The sequence below is a fragment of the Falco naumanni genome, chromosome 13 (genome assembly GCF_017639655.2).
Source record: "Falco naumanni isolate bFalNau1 chromosome 13, bFalNau1.pat, whole genome shotgun sequence".
Taxonomy (NCBI): Eukaryota; Metazoa; Chordata; class Aves; order Falconiformes; family Falconidae; genus Falco; species Falco naumanni.
The window spans coordinates 12,149,946-12,164,526 of record NC_054066.1 but is presented as its reverse complement, the minus strand read 5'-3'; the positions used below and the strand labels follow the sequence as shown (position 1 = coordinate 12,164,526).

The following is a 14,581-nucleotide window of genomic DNA, read 5'->3' as shown; positions in this document are numbered from 1 at the left end:
TCTCTCTGCACAGCTGAGAGGTGACCTGCGTGTAGGTAAACACCAATGTACAAAGCCTTGAATTATGTGCTGAATTGAAAAACAAGCCCTGAAAGCGGCTGGTGATTGCTTATAGTAATGCAGAATGGAAAAGAAGGAATGCAAAATGAACAAAATTCCAAAAGATGTAAATTCCCTTCAAAACGTGAGCCTGCAGGACCCCAGGAGGGGTCAGAGGCAGGAGCAGGCAGGTGCCCGTGCCTGTGGTGGTGTGGCAGGAGGTCACAGATGGCTTTGCTGCTCTGGATGGTCGTGTCGCTGCATGCCAGGGGGCTGAGATGCCTGTCCTTGCTGAGCATGAAAACCCAATCCAGCATGAAACTGCCTGAACTCCTTTTTTGAATTTAGGTGAAAAGCCCTGTCTTCCCTTTCATGTTTGGCAGATCTTGACCCTGTTTCCCAGCTTTAGCTGGCACGTCCTTCTCGGCTGGCCTTGTGTGCTGCTCCTTGGGGCTTTGCTTTCCAACCAGAGCGCCCTGCTTTGGAGTAAAATGAGGGCAGAAGGTGATGTTCAGGAAGATGTAGGAAACATACAACTCTCCCTGCTCCGTACCTGGATGTAAATATTAATATTCTTAATGTTACCTATTTAAATGCGGCTTTGTTGGCCAAGTACACAACATGCATATGTTTACTTTTATTTTTTTTCTTCCCTTTCTTCTTTTCTGATGGGAGAAAAAAAGGTCTATGCATACTCCTCGGAGACACCAACTACTTTTGGCTGACTGATGCTGCTGTACTGCAGCTAGTCTTTTTTCAAGAATACTGAAGAGCACCTGAACTACCGAAGAACCTGTGCCTGTGAATAATGCCAGTCTCCTTCTCCCTAGGTATGTATATGTATATATATAAAAACCCTGGTCCAGTGGATTTCTGAGCAATAGATGTCTGAATTCATTATGATAAAATGTTCTTGTTAAATTTTATTGTAATTTGATGTGAGAGAACAGATTAATGATTTTAACTCTTAACAAAGTTTTTTTACATATTCTTTGAAAGTAAGTAGACATAATTACAATTGAAAATTCAGTTTTTGAGTGCTGTCTGTGCATCTCCTATCCCTCTTCAATAAAGGAAAATAGTGAGGAGGTTGTTTGTAAGCAGCAGTTCAAGGACTGTGTTTTCTCTTTCATGTCAGAAAAAGCAACATAATTATGATGATACTAATGCAGAGTCTTCAAAAATGTGTATTTTAGTGGTCAATAGAGAGTGTGTAGAGACGAAGAAGAACGATCTGAGCCTTTGCCCTTCTTTTCTTCATTGTGCATTTCGTATTAAATCCAGCACTGGACTCGTCTTCAGAAGCTCCTAGGTGCTTTAAATCTGGGATTTAAACATATTTCCAGCAAGGTAAGTAGTTTTTTTTTATGTTAGGGAAAGAGATGGATGATGAAAATAGTCTGATTTTCTCCTTTCATTCCAGGTGATGTAGATTAAGCATGACTCCTCTGAAGCTGGGGCAGGACCCGCACGGAGGGATGTGGGTGGATGTAAGATAGGGCTGATTGTCCTCCAGTGGGTTACGTCTCAGCAACCAGTTTGGGTTTTGAGAGAAGAGCTGGGGGGTGCAAGGTTTTAAAAAGGGGAAGAAAGGAGGCAGTTCTGGCTCAGCTGGTAGGGAGCAGGGGGTGCTCAGAGGCAGTGTGCCGGGCACTTTGGCTGACCCACTGTGAAGCTTTCCCTAAACCGCGGAGGTTTTGTGTGTTGCTCATGTCCACAGCACAGGAAGCCATACTTGCCAGCTGACCTCCCACGAAGCAGGGAGGATTGACTGTGGCTGATCTGAGCTCTTATGGTCGCTTGCTAGGCCAGAGCTTTTCTTTGCCACTTGGCAGCGAACACTGGAGCTGGTGATGGATGGTCTGGCCCAAAAGCACAGCAAGGACCAGGCTGGATTGCCCAGGCGACTCAGGCTTGCTCCACGGGGATGGGGTTACCCTTCACTGCAATTTCTTTTCTGCCAAGATTGTGCTCTGCAAATTATGGGTGCAAACAATACGTGGGGGAGTTTTCATTGTATGGCTGACTAAATGAGACAGTGACTGTGTTAAATCCATGGACCCATTTCCCAAGAACAGCAGGAATACAGGACAGCAGCACTGCGTCCTTGCATGGATGCATCTGCATATTTCTATCAAAGGCAGACATTTGTCATTTTATGCTTGCACTGGTTTTAGCCCTAAAGATTCTGTAAGAAAGTATCTTTTTAGGGTGATTTTTTTTTTTTTTCTATTGAAAGTTGGACCGCTCCTAAAGATGGTTATGCTTGTGATGCTGGGAAGAATTCAGAGTAATTGTTTACTCTTACCAATTTTGCAGACAAAGCATGAAACAGAGCAGCGACTAGGGGCACAGCTTGGGTCTCCTTGTTCCAGAAAGGCTGTGCCCACTGTTTGGGTACAGCCCTGGGAGGACACGCACAGGTACACAGAAACATGACAGGCCATCAAAATGTTCACCCACTGACCTCCCAGAGCACAGCCCTGCACAGAGCTGGTGAGGCACCCCGAGAGCTCGCTGTGCTTCAGCTGTGTTCTTAAATACAGCTGGTCTTGTCCTAAAGCCAACCAAATTGACAACAGCCGTGTCCATAATAATTTGGTGGGATGTCATCTGGCTGTGGCACACCGTGGTCTGGCCATCCAGGGCTGGGAGCCCAGGCTTGCCTGTAAACTTCATGAGCTTCAGTTGGCTGCCTTTACCTTGGTGCCTGGCATCCAGAGAGGAGGTGGTTGTTGCAGTCAGGTCTTGCATCTTTGTGGAGTATTAAAGAGTCATCACGTGTCTCACTGGGGAAGACCAAGAGAGCTTTGACTCATCTAATCAAGATGCTATCTAACTCAGGTTTTCTAACAGAGTGCTCTTACTTTATGCTGGATCATCATCTTCTTGTAAAGGTGCCTTTTTCATCTTTAGTTTCAGAGCAGGAGGTGTCCAGTGACAGGAAGGACCATACTGTGCACTTAAAAAAAAAAAAAAAAAAAAAAAAAGGCACATTTCGCGTCTCTGATTTCAGTGCTATGGCTATCACTTGTTGTCAAAGTGGGAGTTTGGAGTCAGAGAGCAGAGAGCAGTGCAGGGAATGATGTGCTGGCCAACCTGTTTGAACTTTGGTCCTTCTGAACCAAGAAATACTTTATTTTAGGCAGCACGTGGCCTTTTGGTTCTGGCAGGCAGAGGCAGAAGAGAAAGTTGCTATGCAACCAAACAAGCAGCTGCTGAGCTGAGGAGTCCAGGAACTGGGAACATTTACAAACGGGAATTGTCTTGAAAAATACAAACAGGCGGAATTTCATTGTTTCTTCCAATTTTCATGTTTGTCATCATCTTGCTTCTGAATTTATTTAGCCAGCGTTGGAAAACGGTCGTAGAAATGTTGCCTCAGGTGCAGTCTGGCAGCTTGTTTTGGGGAATATAAAACTATGGGAATTTGGCTTTGGTGACAGTGACATTCTGTACATGCAGCTGACAAGGGACTTTAATTGTTTTAGTTTAGGCTTGCACTGAATCCAGAAAGCTCCCCCTGTAACCATCGTGCTAGCTCGGTCCTGACTTCCCTCTGGCAGCAGTGCAGGTTCCACGTGAGGTTGGTCCCAAAGCAAGGGGCTTTGTGCTGTGGGGAGGGGCACCCGGCACTTCATTTGTTAAACCAAAACGAGATACAGGGTCAGTGCAGGGACCCTCATCATTAAGATGAATGGCTGAATTTTGCTCATGTTGCCTGCAAAAATAAATGTGGCTATCTTCTCAAGGAGTGAGCAAGCAGAAAACTCTGGTGCTGCTCCTCTGCTCCTTTACAGATCTGATAGGTGTTGCTAACACGGAGGCCTGCCTATTGTTAGCCATTTATTAAATAAATAAACAAAGAAGCTGTAGTGAAAAACAAGCTCCCTTTTCTTCCCTCAGATATACCCTATGAACTGGCAAAGGTTGCTAACAGCCTCTTTAGTGGAGTTACAACTGAATTACAGCAGGACATAAAACAAGCTCTGGCTACCACTTGTGCCATTTAACTGCTTAATAAATTCCAAGGGAAGTGGGCATTCAGGGCTGTAAAGAAGTCCTTTATGACCATCCCATCCCATACAGGCTGTAGACACTGCTTAGACATGGACTTAGAAGTAATGTTTTGGAATAATCACTTCTCCCTCTGTGCCACAACATAATTCATGGGGTGGGTGGGTGGGTGGGGGGTGTAGGCAAAGCCCCTCCATGGGCAGATTGATGGTTAAAGGACCAACAAGGAGAGCTGCAGATCCTTCATCAAATTGCAGCCAGGGTGTTTAGGCTGCCTCCTACTGCTCTAATGGATTATATCTAGACAGAAAACTGTCATATCAAAGTATAAGTTCAAAGTAACAAAGTGGTAATAATTTTCAATTCCTGGTGGATAAGCAACAATGAGAGGTTTAATGTATTAAAAATGCAGGAGACAACAAAATAATTACAAAACGGCAAACTGTTGAAGACTTTTAGGAAGAAGGAGAAAGAGAAAAATGTTTTTCAGGCAGTGCTGTTTACACGGAAAACACGTACCACCAGCCCATCTTTGAACAGATGCATTAGGGAAATTATACCCAGGCATGTCCATTTGGTGTGTTTCCTTGTTCTGCCTGATGTTCCTTAAGTTGTGTTCCAGCAAGAGGCCTTTTTTTTTTTTTTTTTTTTTAATACTAAAGCTCATTTCCCTGGTCGCAGGAAATAAGAGTCAAATTTGTCTGTTGATGGTTTGGGGTATTTAGAGTACGTACAATGAATGGGTAATGGTGCAGGCACCCAGGAAGCCTTTCAGCCCAAAAGGCTCTTTAAAAATATCTGTTTAAAGATGTTAAATGGACCTAAAGGAGCTGAATGGGAAAAATCACAGAGGTTCCTGCCTGCTCAGCTGCCTGGAGCTGGGAACTGGTGAGTGATGGCAGGGGACAGTGGGGCATGGCTGGGTTTGCTGGTCGGTGGTGTGTGCCATGCAGTAGCCCACAAACTGTTCCTGAAAGGGGATGAGCAACACGATTGTGTTCGCAAGGCAAGAGTGTATTGGGTGGGAGATGTATTGCTGGTGAACTTTTTTTATGACTGAATGTATAAGAAAATTGCATCTTACAGGTTATTATGCGGCAGGCATCTGCAAAATGAAGCCACCCCTGATGCTGGAGGGGGAAGATGGAGGCTGTGCTCAGGTCCTAGGTCCGCCTGCCAGAGCGGGCTGTGCTGGCTGCAGTGCAGACTGAGGCAGGTAAGGGAGGTTTGGAAAGGGGGCGGAAGGTGGACTTGGGCTCTGCTTGGCAGGGTTGTGCCTGTAGTGAGGAGAAGGCACCACAAAACGCCGGAGCGGCTGAGTTTTTAATCTGGACAGAAATGCAACAGTTGAGGAACAGCAGAAAGGCAGTTAGGAGTTGAGTTGTGCTGTAGGAGTGAAGGAGGAACCTTATGGTGGGTGACAGCTCGAGAACAACAAACTGCTCCTTGGGGAGAAGAAAGCACTATTTCACATGTCTGTGAAGCCATCATTTGTCTCCTGGTGAGTGCAGACGTGAAGGCTGATCAGCGGAGACTCTGGCCTTTTTCCAAACACTGAAAATAACAATCCTTGTTCCAAAGAGCTTACAGTCAAAACCAAAAGGAGACAAAGACTAGTTCAAAAGAAAGAAGGACAAGAGAAATTTAAGAGTGTCATTAATTGCAAGTAGTGATTTGCCCGACCTTGGCACTGCTCCCAGGAAGTAACACCAGGCTCAAGAACGCAACATGATGACGCACAGCTTGAAAATATTGTGTCAAGCACCACCTGGTTCCTATTAGCTGAATGCCTCGCTGACATTGCTCATTCGATCTTCACTCGACTGAAAACTCATGGATTCATTGATGGATGGAGCTTCATGGAACTGCTTGGCAAACCTTACCAGTTTTAAAACGTTTAATAAATTACCAGTTAAAGGTGGGGGAAAAAACCACCACTCAAAACAGTTTGCAAAAATATGGGCTTTTTCCCCCAGTATCTTGTAAATTAAGTATTTGAAACTGAATGACAAATATTTTTTTCTCTTTTTTTCTCCATCTGCCTTTGATATATTTATGGAAACTACTTTGATAGGTATACCCAAATACTGGCAATGCTCTTTGTCTCTTCCTTAAGGATGTTGGTATTGCCTGTGAAGATGATTTCTATGAAACCTGTAAGTGAATCCCACCAATTTGGTTTTTGAACCAGAGCTTCACAGGGGTGCCCTCTCAACACGCAGCTGATACAATGAAGCCTTAAATATCTGTAATGATTTTTGAGAGGAGTAGGCATTGAATATCTTTTCATACCTCTAAAACAAATATAGAGAAATATTTTGACTGCTGACATCCCTCTTAGTCTCCTGCAGACTAGCTGACCCATCTGTTTTGCTTGCTGTTGCTGCAAAACTGGATTTTAACTCATGGATGAGAAACTTTGAGGTGACCATAGTCAAGACGCCCAAGTGGAAGACTTCACCTCAGATTTATGTGCCTTTTTGTCGCCTTTTACAAGCAGTGTTAATTTCCTAATTAATATTGGAGTGATGCTTGCTCTTATTTCCTTTCCCTATTGGGAGAGGGTTTGGACTTCTATAATATCCTGTGTGCATGTGGTGGGTGGGTGCTCATGTTGATGCACATGTTGATATTTATGTCGATATATCTGCCTGACTTTCACAGACTGCTATGACTGCTGCATACTTTTGGTTGAGAAAGCAGGGCTAAAATGCAGCTTGAACAGAAAGGGGAAGCTGGAGAGCCTGGTGGTAATAATTGGCATCTCTTGAGAGTGATTCCATGTTCCTGGGCTGACCCTCGAGGAGACAATTTCTACTGTTAATGGCACAAGTTTTGCTAGAAATCCTCTGATTCAAGCTTGTCTCCTCCTGTTGTACAAATGAACTTTGATAATGAAGCAGTTGTAATTTTTAAGATTAGTGCATCTAACAAACTTCTGCTCATTCAAATTTGTACGGAACAGCTTCTCCATGTAACAAGAGAATAAGAGGAACGTGGTTCATCAAGTATCTTTTCCCCACCCTATTTCCTGATTATATAAATAAATCTTGCCAAGTTACTTTTTTGAGAGAAAATACAATACTCTCTGGCTCTCAATGAACAATTGTGAAATCAACTGTTTCCTCTGTTCTTTAAAAGTATCATTTGTATCCAATTATTCAAATCAGAAATATGAGGAAGACCACACAGCTCATTCTGAGACCTGAAGAGATCTAGCTGTGACTTCAAAACCCCAGCAAACCAAGCAAAATCAAACCAGTGCTAAATAATGCCAGCTGAATGGAAAGGGAGGGTTCTTCTGAAAGTCTGCACTTCCACGGGAATTGCTGTTTCTTAGTCATCTAAGATCCTGTATTGGTGGGTGAAAAAACAAAATTGAGAAAATGTCTAGAATACCATTCATAAGAAAAGAAACAAATCATCAGGAGCTTTGCCAAGATATAACTTAGACAAGCAATTAAACAGGGAAAGCATTCCTGCCTTAATCTTGCTGTGTGTTTATTTGTTGGTCTTAAGCTACAACTAGAACTTGTAGATTTATGTACTGTATATAAGACAAAAAATCTCTGCTAGAACGCTTCTATTTGCATAAAAAGTAATGTTTGGCAGAGGTGATTCTGCACTGGAAGATCTGACTTTCAAATATTCTCAAAAATCAAAGCAACTTCTTGATAAACCAGTTTAACTGTTCTGAGCACTGAAGAAAAGCATCTACAGGTGACACAAACTGGAGCCCTAACATGAACATCTGCAGCTGAAGTCCTGTTTCTGTTGACAAACTTGAGCCAGGCCAAGCATGGCAATGGTAGCAAGACTATAGAGAAATATAAATACCTTAAAACCAAGCCAACGTTTCCCTCCTCCTGCTCTTAGGAGACCCTTCCCTCTAAATTAGTGTTTCTCCTTTAGGTTCAAAACTATCCATTACCTGTAGAATTTCTTCTGAACCAGCTCCTACCCCATTTTTTTACATTTTATAAGCTTGATTCACCTTTTGCTGCTGAAACTCTGTTGTTCTCCAAGGGAGATACTGACGAAGCCTGGGTTGGGAAGATTTTATTCAGTTCATAAAATTTACTGACTTTTCAGAGGTGAGGGTAGTTCGATCTGCTGGAGAAGCCAGAACCTGCCCATGAAAGAAAAGGCTGGGTGGTGATGGGGAGGGGCATTGCTGATGCCTCTGCGCAGCAATCCTGGGGTCAGTGCTGGGAGGTTTCCCTGGAATTGGTTTCTGTGTTGGTGGAGGCGTGGGGGGGTGGGGGGTGGGGGGGGTGGAAGGGCAAGGGCTTTTCACAGTGTGAGACAGCAATGCGCTGTTGTAGATGGCTTTTATTTCAGTTCTGTGTGCCACAGACTACCACTAAGCCAAAGGTGGTACTGCTGCTGGTAGAGAGGCAGCTTCTCTGGTCTCAGTAGCCCTAACTATAGGTCATTAAGAAAGGGAAAGAGAAATGTTGACCATTATGCTGAATGCCTCTGATGCCTCTGCTTGCTCCGAAACCATGGGCTTAAGTTAGAGTTTAGCAGAGATGTGGACCGAAGGAAATCTGGACTGGTAAATGACCTTCTACTTCCAAACTTCTATGTTTTCGTGTGAAAATAGCAAAAAAAACCCCAAACCAGTAAATATGGTATCACACAAAGCTCTGTTTCTAAAGGCACTTTTCAGTAGAACCTCATTTTAAAGGCAACGCTAGCCCTGGAAATAACTTATTACACTTATTTATAAGATGCTCATGAATAATTTACGCTACATTAACTTGTAAATGTGATAGCTTTTGAAATCATTAAGCTCCAGTAGCTTACTTTGTAAATCCATTGGCTGGGTCTCATTATTAAAAGCTAATTAGCTCGTTCAACTGGAACATATTTTGTAAAATAGCTATGCTAGTATTCTCCTTTATATTACAACAGATTATATTGATTCTAAAAATATTCCAGCAATGGCATAATGGAAATATTTAATAATAAGGATATAAAATTCTATGCAAACAGATAATTTCATTACATCTTTAACAAGCTTTCCAAAACATGGTGAGTGAGGTATCAAGATTAAGGTTGTTTTTATGAACATATGATAGTAGAAATATCTGATATAAACATTATTTATTTAAATATTAAAGATTATAGTTTATACATGGGAGGGATATTTTCAGAGTGTTAATTTGGATGTGTGAGAAGCTTGGGTCTTCCCTTAAAAAATTATATTCCTAAAGTTAAGCCATGGTTGGCTCTAGAAAGGATGCAGACCACAAGTGAGAGTGTGAGCAGTGTGCCCATGACAGCAGGGGCAAGGAATGATGTGTGAGGCTGCTCTTGCCCCCACTCACAGGGAAATGCTGTGGCCATCAGTCAGTTGTAAAGTCTTTTTTTCAGTGAAAAGTGTTTTTTTTTATTTGCTATTCAATTTCCATATTGAGAAAACACTTCGTTTTTCTTCTGCCCTGTTCTTCCTATAGGTATTACACCCGCCACCGTGAAAAGAAGGAAGAGGAGGAAAGGAAAAATAGGGTCCCACCAAGCACATTGTACCTCCGGTGCTGGACCAGGAGCTGCATCTAGCAGAGCTCCACAGCAAGTGCCAAACACCCCACTGAGCCCCCAAGCACCTGCTTGGGCTGTACTGCCTGGGAGTTTATCTTTGCATGAACAACTTGTTCCCCAGACATCCCATCCCACCTTTCTTTATCAAAATAATCACAGCTTATCCATCCGGCAGACTATCAGAGGAGCCGTTCTGTAGCATATTTTTATTTTGGTATAAAGTAACATGTCATTTAGATTCATTTGTGCTAAGGCCCTGGCTTTGGGAGAAGAGGATCTGTAGGAAAACCAGTAGCCATTGGGTATAAAAAAAAAATAAATATCCAGCTGCTTTGATAGTAATCATCTGTGTTGTATTTGAAAAGTATTTGCTATGTAAAATATCCAAACATTCTTCTTTTTCCAAATATTTGGGGTTTATGTTTGTCTCTCCTTCAAATTTAAATGTTTTCAAACTTCAATGCATTTAAATCCTTACCACCAGCTTTTAAAGGGATTAGGATAAATGGCTTTTATGCTGCAGTCACAATACTATTGCTTTCAAATACATCTTGGATTTCCTGTTCAGAAGAGAAAAAAAAAAAGGAGGAATTTAAATAATTCACAGCAAATCTACGTCTGCTTCTGGACTGATGAATGTTTCCCTTTAGGAAAGGCAGTTCTCTTATTAATATAACATCTGGCTTTCATCTTGAATAAACAACTCAACAACTCAAAAGCAGGAGAAAAAGAATAGAAAAATGTGATTTTTTTCCAGCATATCAAGCAGCCAAAAGACCTAATTAACAGAAATAATATCTGACAAGCAATGCTGCTCGAGAAACTGCTATAAATTAATGTTCTGGAACAAGGCGTTTCAGAGGGACCGCTTGGTCACCAGAAAAGTCATGAGGAGTGGGATGGCGAGGAAAACAGCAAACAGTGCGGATTTACGATTCTGCATGTCGTAACGGCCGTTATCAGTGGGCCCTTCAGGGGGCCTTCACTGTATTAAATGCCGCAAGAAATCTGTGTAGTCTCACTAACGGCTTTGTATCGTAGCAGCACGCGATCTGGCAGCGTGAGCCACCCTTTGCTGCCCTTCCCTCTTGTCAGGCAACATACCTCGCTCCCGCAGGACCCACCTCGAGGTGCTCATGCCTTTTAACTGCAGAGTCTAAGAACTAGTCTTAGCGTCTAGAGAAAGGATAAAGAAGGTATGTAGTCACTTTAGACTTTTATCATTAAAAAAATGAAAAAAAAAGCCCCCCCCCCAAAAAAAAACCCACACCAAAATATCCTCCAGAAAACCAGCAATGAGGGCAGACATTTGACAGTTGTCCCAGAGATGTTTTGTTTCCATGGCTGCAGAGCGGGACCGTGGATGTATGCACATGCTCCTGATGGAGGTACAAGCCCAAATCAGCATCTGCCAGCAAGGAAGGTCTCTCTGGATTGAACCCAGTTCATATTTCTTGTCCCTCTCCTTTCCTGGTGGGGGTGCACTGATTTGCCCTTGTCCATCAATGAGCAGACCAGCCTGGTGAGAGGGATGCAGTTGGTTATTCATGTGCAGACAGTTGTCCGTTGTTATTCCTGCAGGATGCAGGTGGTCTGGGGATGCCATGCACGGGGCAGGCACTGCCGCTCTGCTGGGACTCTGGCATGGCTGCAGTGTCGGGGTGATACCACAGGGACCTTTGCAGGTGCTGGGAGGTTCCTGAGCAGAGTTTGTTGCAACTTAGAAAATCGTTGTGTTCACTGCAACTGTTAACTGGAAGCTGAGCCCAGCCTGCAAAGTCGTGTTTGGTAGGAGGGCAGTTGGCTATAAATGCTTTTTTATTTCTGTTCTGTTTGAGCTTCTGTGTAGCGTTGTGATCTGAAAGCTCTCATTTAGCTTTAATTTAGAAGTTTTACATTTAATTTTATGACTGAGAGGTAGCTAACCTTATGTTTATTTTTTACTAAGACTTAATCTTTTGTTCTTTCCTTGTTTGTTTGTTTTGTTCCTTGTTTGTTTGTTTCTGCCCTTCTTGTCTTGTTTGTAAAATGCACTGTAAGGGCAAAGTCCTGGGAAATGCACCTAAGAGCTGTGTCTGCCTCAGGGACTTGTAGCTTCTCCCTTTGTGAGACCTGCTCCTGTCAGCCTCAAAACTCTGTGGCTTCACAGCATGCCCCCATAAAGTGAAATTCAATTCCCCCTTTTCTGTAGAAGGGAAAACTGATGCATAGACCAGATAAATTACCTGCCCAAGGTCAGGGCATGGCTGAGGGAGCAGCAGCCCACTGATGAAACCATCTCTATCCCATTCTGAGAAGCCTGAAAGTGGCTCTTGGTCAGAAGCACTAGCACGGGATATTTGTAGCAATGGAAAAAATATATTTTTCCCCCTTCCCATGTTATCTTTTTTTCCCCCTCCCTTCACCTTTCTGCAGCAAACCTCCATATAATTCTTGGTGGCAAATTTTGTGGTCAAGAGATGACTAGTGGGCGAGCGTGAATTAGCAAATGTTTATGGTGAGCAGGTAAAATGTTACAGCTGCAAAACCACAGGGACCAAGTCTGGCCCGAGCCAGCCACACTCAGTTCCCACTTGCCCCAGTTACCATTTTTCAGCAGTTTCTGAGGTGGATTAGACCAGGAGGGTACAGTCAAATTCTCACGTGATAGCCTGTTTCCATTAACTGAAAGACCTTACATGTCAAGACCTTACGTTTCAAGAAGCTGTTAGCTATTGGCTTGACTTTTGCTTGACAGGTACAATATTGCCAATGAAAAGAGAGGAGTCACGCTTTCCCTCCAGAGAAAGATTTCTGTTGTGGGTTAGACTTCTGTTTCCTGCTGAGAAAAATCAGTATTTTAATTCTTTTATGTCTCTTCTGCTCCTAAACACATAAACACTGGTTGCCCAGAAAAATGGTATCAGAATGAACGAAGACGTTTTAGTCATCCTTGCCCACATGATGGAGGCAGTTGATTTTTCAGTATTCTTATTCCCCCAGCACCTGACTGCTGGTGGTTTTACCCCCAGCCCCTGACAGCCAGTCAAGTCACTCATTTACATTTTCACAAGCACTTTCCTTACCCGTCAGCTCTTAAAGCAACTTAGTGGGCTGGCTCTGGCACATCAGTGGATTTTTTCTGATAATTTTCATCTGGTGATATGTTTTAGTGCACTAGATTGCTACAAAGAACTCTTGGCGAAATATCGTATGATAAAAACAGTGATTATTTGAAAACTCTGTAGAGAAGGAAATTAGCTTAACAGAGATCCATGACTCCTTCCAGAGACTATTCCAATTCCCACCGATATCCAGGGGGATGTTATCACCGAAAGGGGAAAATGGTGACATGCTAAATGTTCATTGATATTGAATGCTGTTGAATACTTAGGTGGGACAAAGAAAAGACGGACGATCTCAGTAACTAATTGCAGTTGTAGAGGCCTTGTGATTGGAAGGAAAATGCATCCCCGGATTCAGATACAGATACTCTGAGATTATTTTTTTTCATCTTGAAGGGCATAAAAATCAGTACAATGGTTTTAATTGAAACATATGTAAGTTGTTTTGTCCCACTCTTTCTGTGTGTTTGCAAGAAATTGCAACCTGGAAATAGTGTCCCTTGATGCCTTTAGGTCTTCGTTCTGATGGGTTCGTCTTAACCTGCTCTTCTCTTTCTAATTACAGCTCTGGACCTGGAGCTGGGAGCATCAGAGCTGGCCCCTGCGGCACCCCTTGCAAGCACTACCTGAAGATCAAATAGCCCAAATGATGATGGTGAAAGCAGCAGCAGGAGATGTGAGGAATTTTTCCCAGTCACAGGACTTTCTCAGCAGCACATATTATTCAATCTTTCCATTTGTAATCATCACAGAGTGAATCTTTCCTTACAAGTAAGAGAAGCGCAGTCCTGCTGACATTGAAGGCACTGGCAAAGGGCTGTAGATATCAGTTGGAAGAAGACCAGGCCTTAATGTGTTTTGCTTCTTAAGTAAAACCTCAGACTGAATTCTTTTCTTCTTGCATATAACCCTCTTGGTAATGTAAAAACATTTATTTGTCAGCATTGTTCTGGACGATAGATCATTTCCCCTTTTGGCGGGGAGAGAAACGGTGTTCATAGTCCACAGAGGTACCATTCATTTTGGAAAAAGGAAGCCTTGATGTCTTGTTCTGAGTGGTTTGTGCAATCTTTCCAGATGCTGATTTCCTGGGCACCCCAACTGCACTCAGTAGTCACCTCACTCAGGGGCTGCCCTGCCACTGTTTCTAGGTGGTCATTAAAAAACCGCTCAGCATTTCTGTGTAGCTTGTTTAAAACTCATCTGCTGTGAAATAGTGTGGTTGGTTTGTTTTGCATGATGCTCCTCTGTGGGTTTGAGGGCTTTACAGCAAAATATAGACTCAGATATTCTCATGGCATGTTAAAGACTCCCCAGAAGACTCCCCCACCAGCATCCTGGTGTGATGGACTCTAAAAGGAGGTGATGGCAGGTTACCTTCACCAGGTCTCTATAGGCAAACGCCATGTATTGCCCTGACTTCACCACTTTCTGCTAGTGCAACCAACACGACATGGTAGTACAAGTATTGCAGCTCCATCACCAACAAAGTGGAGAAGAAAAGTTGCAAACAGTCTGAAAGCTCTAGCACCAGCTTACATTCTCAATAGTGTCAGGTGCGACGGAGGAGGAGGTCCAGCCCTGTGTGTTGCTCTGCCATTGCTCCTTGCCAACACGTGTTGACTCTATGCTTGCCATTACAGATCATCCCTGAAGGTTTCCAGGTTGTTATGAAATCCAGGCTCAAAGAACTCAAGTCTCCAAGGAAATTGTCTACAGGTATGTTATCTGGTGAAGAATGCCACTGCCCATTGTATAATTTAAAGTATAATTAAATTTTCTGTATGCGACCAGATCTGTAGCTCTCCCAAAACTGGTCATCACATGGACTATTAAAAAAACAACCCAACCCAGCATCATTCCTGAAATTAATT

General features: G+C 43.1%; 1 long non-coding RNA gene across 1 annotated transcript; it reads left to right on the top strand.

Moving 5' to 3' along the window:
• The first annotated feature begins 545 nt into the window (after nucleotides 1-545).
• Nucleotides 546-1,534, top strand: LOC121097065. The gene is made up of 3 exons (XR_005830760.1): nucleotides 546-869; nucleotides 1,236-1,389; nucleotides 1,463-1,534. It is a non-coding gene; the product is annotated as an uncharacterized LOC121097065 (long non-coding RNA).
• The last annotated feature ends 13,047 nt before the right edge of the window (nucleotides 1,535-14,581 follow it).